The 17,865-nt window shown below is 34.4% G+C and overlaps 1 non-coding gene across 1 annotated transcript; it reads right to left on the bottom strand.

Annotated features, from left to right (window-relative positions):
• Nucleotides 1–11,145: 11,145 nt before the first annotated feature.
• Nucleotides 11,146–11,215, bottom strand: LOC141569783 (small nucleolar RNA SNORD56). Its single transcript, XR_012493579.1, has one exon. It is a non-coding gene; the product is annotated as a small nucleolar RNA SNORD56 (small nucleolar RNA).
• Between the last annotated feature and the right edge of the window lie 6,650 nt (nucleotides 11,216–17,865).

Here is a 17,865-nt window from a genome sequence, read left to right as displayed (position 1 = left end):
AGGCACCTTGGAAAGTTTACCCAAAGACCTGTCTTCTAATCCAGTGTACAGCAAGAAGGTGCAAAGCTGAGCTGGGCTTGTGGTAGGATTAACACCGCATAGAATTCCTCCAGTCATTGGGAACTCTCGGAGATAATTTGTAGCTAGCTGGTTGAACCTGACCATCTCTTCTGACTGTACCTTAAGGTCCTGAGAAAGAGCCACCCAAAGTGTATGAAAAGGTAGGGACAAAAGGATACCAATGCAAGTCAGCTTGAATCCTTATTCAATTTACCAGGAGCAGAGGAGAGCCCTATTTACAATGTATCACTTTCTCCCATGCCTCAGGCTTCTAGGATCAAGTCCAAAGGACTTAACCTGGCCACTCATCTGTCTTCATGGGATTACTCTAATGGAGAACAGGGTCATAACAACCACTCTTGTTTGTTTCTGTGGGAAGTGTTGAGTTACTTTCTGACAGCAACCCTAGGTAAATGCAATAGATATTGCATTAAATAGATAATGGAGTCCCTGTAAACCTTATTGATTGGTTGAGCCCCAGACAGCACCATTGAAATTTAACCTCTAGGTCAGTTTAGTATTCTGAAAAACAGATCGGCATTTCATTGGTCCATATTGATCAATCACACAATCCTTACAACCTTCTAATTACCAGCTTCAGATAAAACTCACATATAACTGCAACTCTAAAAGTGCTCTGTCTTTGTGTCTTTATTTGGCAATAATATTGGTGACACTTCATTCTCCCTGACATTTCATTTCTGTAGGTGTTGCCAAAGCCTCAGTCTCCACTCAAAACTGCCTTCCTCACAGGCCTATCATCCTCCTCCTCAATATTTATTCTTTTGCTCTTTCCAGACTAAGATTACCCAATACGTTGTTTCCAAAGTATACTTTGTTGAAAATGAAACATTCATTGAGTGCATTTCATATTAACATATTCACAGAGGAACAACAAACCAGGTAAACTACTTCCACTGTTTATTCACAAACAATGAGTTTATATCTTAGACCACAATGTAAGAGGAAAGAAGTGTTGGGAAGAACTGTTACTTAAAATGTATGTGCGTATACCCACATGTATTGTTACATATTTTGAGAAATTTTAAAGTATTTTGTATAATAAATTATACCAATACCAATACCAATGAAATTTTGGAGATTATTGCATATTTACAAAAGGGTATCTGCTTGTCCTGGTTAAAAACTGAAGGCATTAAAAGATTTATGAAAATAGAGTTTAAAAAAATCTTTTCAATTATCAGAATTTCTATCAAATGTTGTTCCAAAGCCAAGTTGTCAGGGAATGATAAATATTTATTGCGTTTCTTCTAACCTTCGTAGACAAATACCTAGCACTTTATCAACGCATCCAAAGAATTGGAGATATTACTGCATTCAAAACAAATGGGCTCACCCACTGAAGATGATATTTTTTAGCATTTGTTTTAGGAGTGGGAAATCTTACTTGGCGATATTTAGGGAACACACATTTAACAGGCTAATATTCACAAGTAATACTGCTGCAAGGAGAATTCAAGCCCGAATGTTCATATTGTCTTTAAAGATTTTATGCAAGATTCTCCACCCTCCTTCCCCACTCCAACAAAATGCTGAACCCAACGATATTTTTTTATACTCATTCTTCAGAATCTTTCGTGTCCTTATTTTTGTTGACCAGTTTAGTTTAATTCACTTCAGCAGTTTGACGGCTGATTTATCTAAAAAAAAAAAAAAGAAGTATTTCCCCTATGAATAATTCAAACTTCCCTGGTTATAAAATTGCATCTGTGGCTCCCTCCATAGCCAACTGCTTCTTTCAAGTAGAAGACTCAAATCCATGAGTTCATATCATGAGTCTGACATCTGGGGGAAAAAAATAAAACCTAAGATTTGTTTTAAATAAACTTTCATTTTCTCTTCACAGGTGTCAGGTTTTGCTTTTTATTGTTCATCAGAAAATAAAGTAGTTAATGTTTTCTCCAGATTCTGTGGTCTGGGCTTCTTTTTGGGTACTGAGTTTAAAGAGGAACAAAACAGGAATAGAGTGCTATAATAAATTACTTACTAAGGGTTGAGAACATCTGCAAAATTTGGACAAGAGGAACATATGTGTATTTTTGTCCTGTGTAGAGAAAACAATGGCTAATTTTCACAATGTGGGATTCTACCATCTTTTTGATAATGTGTTTTAAAAATTAATTTTGCATATATGAGAGACATTTCTTATTGTTCCCATGGCACACCTATTTTTAATCACTTAAAAGTTATTATTCAGATGAGTGTTAAAACTTAGGTAAATTTTGAAACTCATATTTAAGTGGCCTCACATTTATTTTACTTTTCTCTAATTAGAAAGAATATTCACAATTAACTTAAAAATTATTTTCGTGTACAGATGGCTTAGTATTTATTTTTCACTTGAATGAATAAATGAAGTCATTCTTTTTCTTTAACTATATATTTTAGTTCAACTTTCATAAGATTCTTTGAATATTGTCCTACTGTCTAATCATTTCAATTTATTTTTAGAAATGGATTAAAAATTTCTCTTTGCATATATAATACATTCCGCTGTTTTTCCCTTTGAATGCCTATTTGTCAAATAAACCAGGAGTTATCTGCGTCCCATGAGAGAGATCGGATACTGACTCAGGGTTCTAAGGAAGTGTGAGATAGCACGTTTGGTACAGTCACTGTTAAACCTGAGAGAGGTCACCTTCAGCTGTTCTTCAGAAGGTCCTACATTTATACACCACTGAGTATAAGATGTGGTTATACCACTGTGAACACGCTGGATTTTGTCTGATCTCAGAAGCTAAACAGGGTTGGGCCTGGTTAGTACTTGGATGGGAGAATAAGATATGATTAGTAATAAGATCTGAGCTATACTAATGTTTTATGCTAGAACCCTTTTTTCTTTTTCTGACTACTATTGTAGCATATTTCTTGTTTAGTTCTACCTTCCAAATACAATGTATTGCAATTTTGGACAGCACAAGTAGATTCCAAGTAGATTTGTTAACTGTAAGGCAATTGGGTCCAAAAGATTAATGAAAAAATGTTGTTTTCAGTCCTAATTTGGGCAAGGGTGTTTTTTGTTTTGTTTTAGACTTTTAACAGTTTGGTGACTATTCTTTATTATCCCATTTTTAACTGTAGAACAAAACAGATTTACTTCTGCTGAACACAACCGTTCTTTCTACCATATTGCTCTCTATGAAAGCATAGCTTTGTCATATGTGTGTAGAATGGAGTGCAGAAAATTACTTATGACACTGAGATAATCATTATTACTGCTCTTCGTTTGAGCCCCTTCAGATAAGTTTTTAGTAGGATTCTACAATGACTGCCGCCTTATGGCCTGCACTACGCTAAAATGGTATATGGAGGACTACAAAGTGGGAATATGTATATATGTGTGTATCTATGTGTTGTGTCACATAGTGCAAGATTTATTTTTTCCTGTGAGGGGAAAAAAATCGAACCACACGAAACAAAATAAGCCAAAACAAAACAAGCAATGGCTATTCATAATTTGGTTAGGGAGGGAGAAGCGAGCCAAAGGAGAAATCTGCATGGTGGTTTTTCACACAACATATTAACAACTAAATTCCACTACTTGGAAATAAACCACATTTTCAGAATACTCAATCAGCCACTTGTAACAGCATTTGAAGTTAGAAAATTAAGCAGTTTTACTGGTGTCATTTCTATCAGGCAATGAAGAAAGTCGGACACTTTAATTGCCTTCATGCTTGAGTGAAAAAAGTAGAAATATTTTTTTCTTATTTTAAATAAGTAGTATGGTGTTTTACCTTTTCTCACCATCTCTTCTTGTGACAGCGTTTTCCTAATCAACTAGTGATTATAGTGCTGAGATCTTGTGTGGAAGTAAATGATGTGTGGAGTTGTCAAGATTCATAAACTCGCAAAGCCTCAAACTTAGTTACTATTATCTATAAAAGAGGAAAATAATTGCATTCGCCTCAGGTTTTGGTTTATTTTGTACCTCAAAGAATTAACTGAGGTAATGTATGTACAACACTTCAAACAGTGCTTGGCATTTAGCAAGTGTACAATAACTTTTAGCTATTATTATTGACATCTCTTGATAACGTTCTGTTAGTGTTGTACTGACATGACTAAAAGACTTCTCCATAGGTACTTATGTTGCATGAACTATTTGTTGCTGAAGGCAAAAGAGACTAAAATTGTTAAATAGTCTCTGGTAGCAGTATTTTTTATTTTTATTAAATTTATTGGGGTGACATTCATTAATAAAATCACATAGGTTTCAAGTGCACAATTCTGTAATATATCATCCATACATCACATTGGGTGTTCACCAGCCAGAGTCAGTCTTCCTTCCCTTATCATATATTTGACACTTTTACCCTCTTCTACCACATCTCTTCCCCCCTTACCCTCTGGTAACCACTAAACTGTTATCTGTGTCTATGATTTTTGTTGGTTTATTTGTTTGTCTTGTTCATTTGTTGCTTTCAGTTTTATTTCCCGCAAGAGTGAAGTCATGTGGTTCTCAAATTTTTCCATCTGACTTATTTTGCTTAGCATAATAATCTCAAGATCCATCCATGTTGTCTCAAATGGCAGTATTTCAACTTTTTTATGGCCAAGTAATATTCCATTGTGTATATATACCACATCTTCTTTATCCAATCATTTATTGAAGGACACTTTGCTTGTTTCCATGTCTTGGCCACCATGTATGATGCTGCAATGAACATAGGTGTACATATATTTTTATGGATGAATGTTTTCAGATTTTTCGGGTAGATACCCAGAAGAGGGATGGCTGGGTCATATGGTAATTCCACTATTAATTTTTTGAGGAAACTCCGTACTATTTTCCATAGTGGCTGTACCAATTTACATTCCCACCAGTAGTGTATGGGGGTTCCTTTTTCTCCACAACCTCTCCAATGTTTGTTATTACTTGTCTGATTGATAATAGCCATTCTAACAGGTGTGAGGTGTTATCTCAGTGTGGTTTTGGTTTGCATTTTCCTAATAGCTAGTGAAGTTGAGTGTCTTTTCAAATATCTGTTGGCAATTTGAATGTCCTCTTGGGAGAAGTGTCTCTTCAGATCATCTGCCTTTTTTTTTCTTTTTTTTTTTTTTTAATTAAAGTTTACTGGGGTGACAGTAGTTAGGTTTCATGTGTACAATTCTGTAATATATCACCTATATATCACATTGTGTGTTCACCACCCAGAGTCAGTTCTCCTTCCATCACCATATATTTGATCCCTTTTATCCTCATCTACTACCCTCCATGCCCTCTTACCCTCTGGTAACCAATAAACTATTGTCTATGTCTATGAGTTTTTGTTCCTTAATTTGTGTGTCTTGTTCCTTTGTTGTTTTCTGTTTTATATACCTCCCAACAAGCTCTCTGCCTATTTTTAAATTGGATTGTTTTCTTTCTTGCTGTCGAGTTGTGAATTATTTATATATTTTGGGTACTAGCCCCTTACCGGACGTGTTGTTTGCACAATTCTTCTTTCATTCGTTTGGATGCCTCTTTATTTTATTAACGGTTTCTTTTGCTGTTCAGATGCTTGTGAGATTGATATCATCCCATTTATCGATTTTTTCTTTTACTGCCCTTGCCTTTGAGGTCAAATTCATAAAATCTACTTTAAGACCACGGTCCATAAGTTTACTACCTAAGTTTTCTTTCATGCAGTTTATTGTTTCAGGTCTTATATTTAGGTCTTTGATTCATGTTAAGTTAATTTTGGTATATGGTGACAGGTAACACTCTAGTTTTATTTTTTTGCACGTGGCTTTTCAAATCTCCCAGCACTTTTTATTGAAGAGGCTGTCTTTTCTCCATTGTATGTTTTTGACTTGTTTGTCAAAAATTATATGTCCATATTTATGTGAGTTTATTTCTATGTTCTCAGTTCTATTCCATTGGTCTGTGTATCTGTTTTTCTGTCAGTGCCATACTGTTTTGATTATTATTGCCCTGTAGTACAAGCTGAAGTCAAGGAGTGTGATACCTCCAGCATTGTTCTTTTTTCTTAAGATTGCTTTGGCTATTCGGGGTCTTCTGTGGTTCCAAACAAATCTGATGATTTTTTTGTTCTATTTCTTTAAAAAATGCCATTGGGATTTTGATGGGGATCACATTAAATCTGTATATTACTTTGGGTAATATGGCCATTTTAACTATGTTGATTCTTCCAATCCATGAACACGGAATGTCTTTCCATTTCTTTGTGTCTTCTTCAATTTCTTTTAAAAATGTCCTATAGTTTTCAGAGTATAAGTCTTTCACATCCTTGGTTAAGTTTATTCCTAAGTATTTCTTTTTGTTGCAGTTGCAAAGGAATTTTTTTTTTATCTTTTTCTGAAGTTTCATTTTTAGTATATAGGAATGCAATGGACTTTTGTACATTGATTTTGTAGCCGGCAATTTTACTGTATTCATTTATTGTTTCTAATAGCTTTTTGGTGGAGTCGTTAGGGTTTTCTATATATAGCATCATGTCATCTGCAAAAAAATGACAATTTAGCTTCTTCATTCCCAATTTGGATGCCTTTTATTTTTTTCTCTTGCCTGATTGCTCTGACTAGGACTTCCAACACTATGTTGAATTACATTGGTGACCGGTGGCATTCCTGTATTGTTCTTGATCTTAAAGAAATGCTTTTAGTTTTTTACCATTAAGTGTGATATTAACTGATGGTTTGTTGTATATCGCCTTTAATGTGTTGAGGTACTTTCCTTCTATACTCAATTTATTAAGTATTTTGATCATAAAATTTGATGTTGTATCTTCTCAAATGCCTTTTCTGCATCTATTGATATAATCATATGATTTTTATCCTTTATTTTGCTTATGTGATGTAACACATTGATTTGCATATATGAAACATCCTTGTGACCCTGCAATGAACCCCACTGGTCATAATGTGTAATCTTTTTAATGTATTGTTGTATTCAATTTGCTAGTATTTTGTTTAGCATTCTTGTGTCTGTATTCATCAGAGACATTGGTCTGTAGTTTAATTTTTTTGTGTGTGTTATCCTTAACAGGCTTTGGTATCAGTGTAATGTTTGCCTAATAAAATGATTTAGGAAGTATTGCCTCTTCTTCAATTTTTTTGGAAGAGTTTGAGGAGGACAGGTATTAAATCATCTTTGAATGTTTCATTAGAATTTACTAGTGAAGCCATCTGGTCCAGGACTTTTGCTTTTGGGGAGGTTTTGGAAGAGTATTTCAATTTCCTTGCTGTTGATTGATCTTTTTAGATTTTTTAATTATTTGTGATTTGGTCTAGGAAGGTTATATATTTCTAAGAACTTGTCAATTTCTTTTAGTTTATTGAATTTGGTGGCATATATTCCTTCACAGTATTCTTGCATGATCCTTTGTGTTTCTGTGGTATCTGTTCTAACTTCTCTTTTATTTCTGATTGTGTTTATTTGTGCCTTTTTTCTTTTTTCCTTAGTGAGTCTAGCCAGGGGCTTGTCAATTCTATTAATCTTTTCAAAGAACCAGGTATTTGTTGCATTAATTTTTCCTGTTGTCTTTTTGTACTCTATTTCATTTAATTCTGCTCTAATTTTTATTTCCTTCCTTCTGCTGACTTTGGGTTTCATTTGTTCTTCTTTTTCTAGTTCTTTAAGATGTTATGTTAGATTGTTTACGTAGGACTTTTCTTGTTTCTTGAAATAAGCCTGCAATGATATAAATTTCCCTCTTAATACTCCTTTTGCGGTATCCCAATAATTTTGATACGATGTATGTTCATTCTCATTTGTTTCTATGTCTCTTTTGATATTTCCTTTTATTTCTTTTATAACCCAGTCGTTCTTTAGTAGCATGTTGTTTAATCTCCATGTATTTGTGGTTTTCCCACTTTCTTTTTGAAAATATCTCCAAATACAAATCATTGTGGTCAGGAATATACTTGGTATGATTTCAGTCTTCTTAAATTGCTGAGGCTAGTTTTGTGTCCCAAACTTTGGTCTATCCTTGAGAATGTTCCATGTGCTGTAGAAAATAATTTGTAGTCTGGTGTTGTAGGATGAAAAGCTCTATAAATGTCAATTATTTACATGTGGTCTAATGTGTCGTTTAAGGTTGATATTTCCTTATTCATCTTTTATTTGTGTTCTCTATCCGTAGCTGTCAATGGGGTAGTTAGGTCCCCTACTATAATTGTGCTTTTGTCAGTTTCTCCCTTTAGTTCTGTTAGTAGTTGCTTATATATTTTGGTGTCTTTGATTTGGAGCATACATTTTGATAAGTGTTACATCTTCTTGTCACTTTTATCATTATGAAATGTTCATCTTTGTCTCTTTTTAACCCTTTCTATTCTGAAGGCTGTTTTATCAGATATACTTGTAAGTATGACTACACCTGATTTTCTCTGGATACCATTTGCTTGTATCATTTTCCACTCTTTCATTTTGAGTCTATATTTGTCCTTGTAGCTGAGATGTGTCTCTTGGAGGCAGCATATGGTTGTATTTAGTTTTTGTTCCAATCCACTGCTCTGTGCCTTTTTATTGGTGAGTTCAGTCCATTTAAAGTTATTATTGATATATGAGGATTTCCTACAGCCATTTTAGCTTCTGTTTTCTGGTGGCTTTGTGTCTTCATTGTTAATTTGCCTTTGTATTTTTGACTGTTATTTTAGTTTGGTGGTATTCTATGAATTTTTCCTCTGTTTCCTCTTTTTTTTAATGTTATGTGTCTCAGTGATGGATTTTTTTTTTTTTTGAGTGGTTACCATTAAGTTTATGTAAAAGAAAGTTTCATATATACAGTAGTCCTTTTTCTTCAGCATGTATCTTATCACCATTCCCTTTTGCAAATTTAGACATTTACCTCTTCCCCTTTTATGTTTTTGTTACCACAAGTTATCCCTATTTATGCTGTGAGTTTATTTCCAAGTTGCAGTATCAAATTGTTTTCTTCTCATTTTATTTTTCTTTGTTTTTTAAATCTCCTTTACCCTTTGTGTTATTTATGTTTAAGTGTATAGTGCCCTATTCTGTGTAGGAGTTGCCGTTTTCTGCTTCTGTCTTTCTGTTACTAATCTTACTAGTAGTTTTGTATCCCTTTGTCCTTTTGTTTCAGATAGAGTAACCTCCTTCAGTATTTTCTATAATTCAGGCCTTTTGGTGGAAAATTCCCTCAGCTTCTGTACATATGGAAAGGTCTTTATTTCTCCTTCATATCTAAAGGATAACTTGGCAGGGTATATTATTCTTGGCTGGTAATTTCTCTCTTTCAGTAGTTTGAATATTTGATTCCACCCTCTCCTGGTTTGTAGAATTTCTGTTGAAAAATTTGATAGTAATCTAATGAGCTTTCCTTTGTAGGTTATCATCTTCTTTTCCCTGGATGCCTTGAGAATTCTGTCTTTGTCATTAATTTTTGACAGCTTCACTATAATGTGCCTTACAGAAGGCCTATTAGAATTGAGGTAGTTAGGTGTTCTGTTTACTTCTTGTATTCAAGGATCCAGTTCTTTCCATAGGTTTGAGACATTCTCTTCAACTATTTGTTTGAATAGGTTCTCTATTCCCTTCTCCCTCTCTTCTTCTTCTGGTATACCCATTATTCTCATATTGCTCTTTCTGATGGAGTCACAGTACGTGTATTATGCTTTCATTGTTTTGTTTTGTTTTTTAACTCTCAAGTCTCTCTCTTCTTCCATCTGCTTTATTTCCAAATTTCTATCTTCGATATCAATAATTCTTTCCTCCCTCTGGTCAGGTTTATATCCTAAGCTTGCTTTTTCATTCTTTATCTCTTTTATTAAATTCTTCAGCTCCAGAATTTCTGTTTTATTTATTTCAATCTCTCATTATTCATTTCGTTCATTGATTTTTATTTCTGAGTTGACTAAAGTACCTCTCTGAGATTTCTTGGCACTTGTTAGTTTTTTTTTTCAGAACTGCAGTCTTGAATTCTCTGTCATTTATGTCACATATTTCCATGTCTTTAAATTTGTTTTCTGGGTATTTTTCATTTTCTTTCTGAGCTGCCTTGTTGCCTTGGTTATTCACAGTAATTAATGGATTATTTCTCTTCCTGGGCATCTACAGTAATGAATTCTGCAGCAGGTTGATATGAAGAGGTCTTTCTTTTGTTTTACTGTAGGTAGCACTGGATCATTTTATTTTCTCTTGCCCTTTCCTGCTTCTCAGCATAGAAGATTTTCTGGGGTGGTGGGCGTCTTCTCTGTGACCAGCTTGCCTCAGTCAGCCAGCACCAACCCTGTGGGAAGATGTGCAGTGGGATCCTGATCCCCTGAAATCCCACTGTTATCCATGCAGCCAGATGCAGAGCTGTACGCTGCAACAGCCCTGGGTGTCCCCGCTGGCATCATCCATGAAAGGTGGGGTGTGGTGGGCTGGGAGAGGCCATGTTGTGTTTGTGTCTTTGTTTTCCTCCAAGTAATGATGACTGCAAGACCACAGCTTCCTTGTCCCTATATTTCCACCCTTGTTGCTGGAATTAGCCTCTATGTGCATCTGCTACTCAAAACTGTCTCTCCAGTTCTCAGGGCTGTAGATATTCTGCTCTTTAATTTGACAGTGCTATAATGTCTTCTAGGGCCCACTGCTAGCACTGGGAGGTTGTGGATGAGGCAAACTCTGGGGTTGGGGAGGAGGTTGGCAGGCTTCCTGGCTTTGTTTTCTGCCCTGCAATGAGGACTGTTAGAACACAGTTTTCACACTTCTGTATTCAGTTGCCTCGACGTCTCTGCCCCCAAAGTTGAGACCCCCATAGTTTGTTTAGTATCCTATGTTGGTCACTCAGGCAGGATTGCTCAGGGCCACAGAGAGTGCACCTGAAGCCTGAATCCTCCACCCTCCCAGGACCACAGTGTGCTCCAGGCTGCATCCAAGGCCATGGCCCCATCTCTGCACTTCTCCCTTCCCTCCTGCTCTGTTTGCCCGTATTCACCCCCCTTCAGATGTGTCAATTTGCGAATCTCTCAGATGTGTTTGTTTGTTGTATAAGGAATCTTTTGTTGAATTATAGTTGAAACTTAATGTAACTTTTGGGAGAGAGATCATGCGGAATCCCTCATGCCGCCATGTTTCTGACTTTACCCTAGCAGCATTTTTGCTTTTTGTTTTAAGCTTCACTCAGACCAAAGTATCAACACTCACTAGGTGAACTGCTATTGACCAAAAATGTTACCATCATTGTAGCCTAGCAGCATTTTTTAAAAAGTAAGGTTTAGTAAGTAGCAGGAGAGCTTGCATTATCTGTTCCCTCTGGACATTAGGAAATAGTTCAAATGTTCAGTCAATTTTCTTGTTTGATTGGGACTATTATTTAAAGTATTAGTTCATTTCAGAAGACAATTGTATGCATCTGGAATGGTTAAATTAGGAAAACCTTTTCCCTTCTGTTTGCTACCTTTTTTTCTTAATTGAGGTGTTTATTTTGCAGCTAGAGAGACATTGCTTGGGGGGAGGTTGTTAATTCCTCTCCTGCCAATAAGTATATGATTGTAAACAAGATAATTAGCATTTGCTTTCTTTTCTACAGCATTAGTAACAAAATAAATGTGAAACATAAAATGATTTTTCTACTTTTGTATCCTTCAAATGTTGTTATATTTGTGGGAAATTGGAACAATTAATAGTGAATTCAAAACCAATTTCGAAGAAAGCATTTCTGTGTGGTTTGATGCAAAACTTAAATCCAGATCTCTGGATAATTTAAATTTTGAATCCATTATTTGAGAAAGATATATTAATTCTATTCTAATCCTCTGAACCAACCTTTATTGATCTCTGCTTGCCCAACCTCTTTATTTTATGATTATGTCAATTAAGCAGAAAAATCATAAAACTGTTCTTTTAATTTCTTTCAGATAAGATAATAATGAGCAATGTAATCCCTCTGAAAAAGGGCCTCTGGGCATGAGCAGGGCTGGTGGAGATAAAAAGACATTTTGCAGTCTATTTTGATACAAGACATGTGTTTCCAATGATTGATTTACTCTCTTGTTTGTATTTATAAAGACAAAATAACAGACAGTTGCATTTTTTGTCCTAAACTTGTACCTGAAATTGTAATTAATGTGTGCTTTATTCATTCTGCTCACTTCATTCACTGAAAATTTAACTCAATATAAAAATATACCAGGGGTCCCCAAAAATGTATACACATTTTAAGATAACATCTCTTAAAAAAGAGATGGCTTTGTTTACTGCCTTGCAATGAGGACTGGCTTTGTTTTATCATTATGATGATATACACCCTCTGTATGTATTGGGCATCCTCTGTATGTATTGAGGACTTACCACGTGGCAGAAATAAGTACTGGGTTTCAAAAATGCAAAGGAAGATGTCCCCTATCCTGGGGTACTTACCATCTATACCAGGAGTCAGGTATGAAGTGTTCCACAGGGCAGGAAAAGGGGGAGCTGCAGTTGTATCTCAGAAATAATAAACCTTGCCTCCTTCATTCAGGTGGGAGAAAAGATGGAAGAGGAGAAAATAATCCCTGTATAACAATTTAAACATAATGATTCAAAGATCTGTATACTTTAAAGAAAATAGCTAACAAACAATGTTGATTGAAAGCTAGATTGCTAGGGATTTATAATGCCAAGATATGGAGTTTGGGCTTCAGTCCAATTCTTCTGTAATTAATATTAACATTTATTTTATTTCAGCATACATTTAGTTAATCACCATTCTATATAAGGCACTGGGCCAAGCATTAGGGGTATTTGGAAAATGGACTAGATATGGCTTCAACCTCCATGAAGCCCATATTATTATTTGTAAAAAATATTTTATAGTTATAATAGTTACCGTTTATTAACTGCTATGTTTCTGTGTAGTGTATCATTACTTTAATCATAACAACAAATTGGAGGTTGTTTTCAGTTTTATTGTATGTGAGCAGAAACTACAAAACAGAGAGGTGGATGCCATCCCTACAACCACACTGCTTACGCTTGTGATCCAACTGTCCTGCTATTCCCATTACACTACATTGCCTGAGGCAGTTTGCTGATGAAGCTCATTAGTGGAATCACACTTTATAAATTCAGATTTTGAAGCATTCATCGGTTTAGGGTTATACATGTTAGAATTGAAGAGAACTTTAAAAAATATCTACTCTTACTCTCATTTTCTTCTCATGTCTGAGATCCAGTGATGTCAGGGGACCACTCCAGGTTTGGGGGATTGAGAATATTGACTCTCCAGTAAGGCTTCTTTTCTCTACACTTTATAATTTATATAAATCCACTTATCCCAACACCCGTCTCTGGAGATACACTAGCAAGTAAGGAGACATAAACTTTGTCCTCATAAACCTTAGTCTAGTTGAAGAGATCAAGATAGTGCAAAACAGAATATTTTCCTATGAAAAGCATCAACTGTCACCTTTCACTCTAATTGGGGAGGGTAGACCACTCCTGAAGTGAGCTATTATTGGTAAATATTTGCCTCTGAAACCTACTAATTGCCAGTGACTTTGAATAACATATTTTTCTGGTGGGATCACCTTTGTGTTATCTTTCCATAAAATCCATGTGAAATGGCCTTTTTAAAAATCACTTTTTATTATTATTATTTTTTGTTTCAGTCCCATCCTCTCTCCTTCCTATCATTAAAAAACCAAGTGGTTTCCCATCCAAGTGGTAACCAGGCCTGACTCTGCTTAGCTTCTGAAATCAGATGAGATTGGGTGCATTCAGGGTGGTATGGCCATAAATTACATGAATGTTTAACCACTGAGCTATATAGTTGAAGCTAGTATCAAATAATATTGAATGTCAACTATAATTGAAAAATTAAGAGAAAGTGGGGGATAGGTAAAGGGGAATAAGAGGTTCAGATTTCCAGGTATAAAACAAGTCATGGGGATGCAATGTACATCATGGGGAATATAGTCAATAATATTGTGATAGTGTGGTACAGTGTCAGGTGGTTGCTGGACTTACCATGGTGATCACTTCTTTAGGTATATAAATGTCAAATAACTATGATGTACACCTGAAACTAATATAATATTATATGTTAGGTATATTTTAATAAATACCTTTAAAAAATAAAACCATGAAATAAAAAAAAAATAGGTGGATTTTAGCTAGACTTATTGTGGTGATCATTTCACAATATATACACATATTGAATCACTGTTGTACACCTAAAACTAATATAATATTATATGTCAATTATGTCTCGATTTAAAAAGCTGGGTTTAACTTCAAATGCCATAAAGAAAGAGGACTTGGTCTTAAATATTTTAATGGTATTAAAGTGCTACTTGGGAAAATCTGGTTCTCTAAATATGAAATTGAGAACATACATTAATTTTAAATTGTTCTCAGTATAATGCATGTGTTGTTTCTCATGATTGGACTTTGGATTCAGATACATTGGTATAAAAATTAAGCCTTTTCAGCATCACTATATTTTTACAAAAAGGAATAGAAGCCTGATAAGTGATTTAAGTATTAAACTCAACAGAAATAATTTTTTTCAATTTAAATTACTTAAGCATGTGTCAGAAGATGAGTATTCAGCATAGTAAAAAGATAAAGCTAATTGATGTTTTACTCTATATTTTCTTTAACAAGTATTCTTGAGAAGGTGATTGTAGGCCTGCAGAGAAATAGAGAATGAAAGTATCTCAGAGATTTTCTCCAGTCATTGCTGTACCCAAGGGTCTAAGAGGCTCAAGATTAGAAAGATTGACTGTTGACATACTGAATAGCTCAGCAGTCTATAGCTAACACATGTTGAGAGTCAGAATTTGCTTTAGAAAGTGTGACATGCCAAGGAAATATTGGAAGTAAAGTATACAGTTAAGAATTCTAATCTCAAGATACCAAATGTCACATAGACACCTCAATGAAAATAATTATTATCAAGCTTGCAAATGAATTGCTGCTAGTGGATAGCTATGCCATGAAATTGCAAGGAAGATACAGAGGGATGAAACTTGCTGCAGCGAACTTAACAGACCACAAAATCTCTAACTCTGTGACAATTCAAATTAGATGTGATCATTTCCACCTGGTAAAACAGACTGCGGAGGCAGGTTTTCTGCTACCTGGACAGTATGTAAGTTGCCAAGTAGCTAGATGAGGTAAGATAGTTAGCATTCTTAACTTGCACATTATGTGTGTTTGTTCTCTCATGTTCTATTAGTTTCTTGTCCCTTAGGTGGGAAAAGAGTCACCATTGTTCTTGTCATTGCATTTTAGAAGCTGGGAATGTCCCAAATTTAATCAGATTACATGCTCTCTTTTAATATGGCAAAAAAAATGCACTTAGCTATCAAAGTTGACTCTGCCACATACATATTCCCCACTTATAAATAAGAATGAATGTTTGTACTGTTTATTATATAAATATATGTATTATTTTTTGAAATCTTGTGTTACTTTCTAGATGTTATCAGCATAGCTGTTTAAAAATTTAAGTTCATATTATAGATTTAGATTGCTTTATTTACAAGTTTCCCAAACTCCCTCCCTGATAACCTTTTACAATGTATGAATTAATTATATTTGTGCTGTTTTTTTCTTTGAGAGAGATATCCTCAGAAACTAGCAGGCAAGGTCAATCCTTATAGTTTTTGGAATGGGCAATTTGGTCATAAATATTGTTGTACAGTCAAATCAGTATTTGCTTCTTAACAAGAATGCACATGTACATGGGCCAGTATACTTCTGAAACATCAATCTTATGAGAAAATTTCACTGTCAAGCTAATGTCAAATAGCATATCACCCTTTGCTATGGTCAACTTATCACAGTGTTAAAGCTATAGCACTTAGCACAGTGAATATAAATAGAAGACACAATAAATGTTTGTTAGATGAACCCATGCAGTCAATCTATTTAATCAATATACTTTAATCAAAACAGTGACACTATAATACTGCAAAAAAAACATATGAAACAACTGTTTTGGAACATTGGCAACAGAAAATACAGAGTAAACATTTTTGCTGGTAGAACATTGTTTATAGTTTTTACCAATCCACACATTTATTCATAAGTCCTATCTGATAAAAATTACCATAGATTAGCGTTCTCAACTTTGACTTCAAAGCAAATATTAACAGGAGATTTAAAAAGGCTCAGAGCCCAGGCCATATCCCAGACCAACTAAATCAGGAAATCTGAGGTAGGGCCCAGGTATCAGTACTTTTTAGAGCTTCCCAGGGGCTTCCAATGTAGCCATGGTTGAGATCCAGGATCATAGAGAGTACCACAAAACTTGACTTTGGTCTGGATAATATGTATAATGAACACTTTTGCTTTTATCACATAACACTTACTTTTAAATCTTCCTTTTCTATTCTTATCCCATTGCATTGAAATTATTTTATCAGTCTCTACTCCAGTAAACTGAAAGCTCCTTCAAAGCAGGGACAGTATCTTATTAATTAGCATGTACTACTGTTAGCATCTACTGTTAATAAATATCTGTTCAGGAAGACAATGAACTAATGAATTGATTTAAAAACTGAATGAAAAATAAAAGATTTCTGCATCCACACATTGTGGGATAACTGGTATGGGAATAGCCCTTCCAACATAAAAAATAAGAAAACTGAACGAAATACTTGTATATGAAACAACTGTTTACAGGCACAGGATAACAAGTAGGGGAGGACTGATATACCTGAGAGAAGGTAAACAAAATGATTGTGCTTATGTCTGGAAACACTTTCCAGATCATGGCACAAGGCTGGACCCCAAACAGAGCATAAATATGTCTTGCTTTGTTGGGGAGACTGAGATTGTAGTTCAGAGCTACGGAAGTGGCTGTGTGTGGGGCAGGATATCAAAAAAGTAGACTTTGCAAAGAGAATGAACTCTGAAAAAATCTATATAGGGATCTGCTTGAATCTTTGGTAAATACTGAACTGTACATGTATAGCTTAGAATAGTCTAAGTCAGGAAAAAGAGAAGAAATTTGGGACCTATAACTAGGCAAAAAAAATAATCAGTAGAAACACATGAAGAGACATTTAAAAAGCTATTATAAATACTTTTATTAATTTAAAGAAAAATATGAACATAAGAATCTATAATAAAATGGAAATTATGAAAAAGAACAATATATGTATTTTATAACTGAAAGATATAATACCTGAAATGAGCAATTTATGGTATAGATTCAAAAGCAGATTAGAAAAGAACAGTATAGACTAAAATATCAGTGAACTGAAAACAGAGCAATAGAAACTGTCCAAACTGGAGCATAGTGAGAAAAAAGATGAGGTAGGGGATAGATAGATATCATGTATATATGTGTATATACACACACGTCATACACACACACGTGAGTGCTCGTGTGTGTGTGTATATATATATATATAAAATATATATATAATATATAATATATATATACTATATATATAAAATATAAAAAACAAGCGCACAAAGGACAAAAGAGAAGAATTATAGTGGTGTTATGTTATTATGTATGAAGTTATATAATATTTATTTGTTGCATATTATAAACTATAGAGTAATAATTTGAAAAGGAAAAGGTTATTTAAATGGGTTATGAAATTAAATGAAGTACAAAAACTATGCAATACAAAAGTAGTTAGGAAAAGAACATAAGTAACAGGAAACAAATGAGTCAAATAGAAAATAAATAGCAAGATGATAGACTGAAATCCAAGCTTATCAAGTAGGAAGCTAAATGTACGTAGGCTAAAAATCCCAATTAAAAGGCAGAAATTTTGAAACTATACAAAAATATAAATAAGACTCAACTATATGCTGTTCATAAAACATGAACATGAATCTTAAATATAAAGATATAGATTAAAATAAAAGAAAATGATGAAAAAAGATAAAAG

Source organism: Rhinolophus sinicus, chromosome 18, assembly GCF_057876585.1.
Source record: "Rhinolophus sinicus isolate RSI-liver-muscle chromosome 18, RSI-T2T, whole genome shotgun sequence".
NCBI lineage: Eukaryota > Metazoa > Chordata > Mammalia > Chiroptera > Rhinolophidae > Rhinolophus > Rhinolophus sinicus.
The sequence above is the reverse complement of the archived record's forward strand: the minus strand, read 5'-3'. Positions and strand labels throughout refer to the sequence as shown.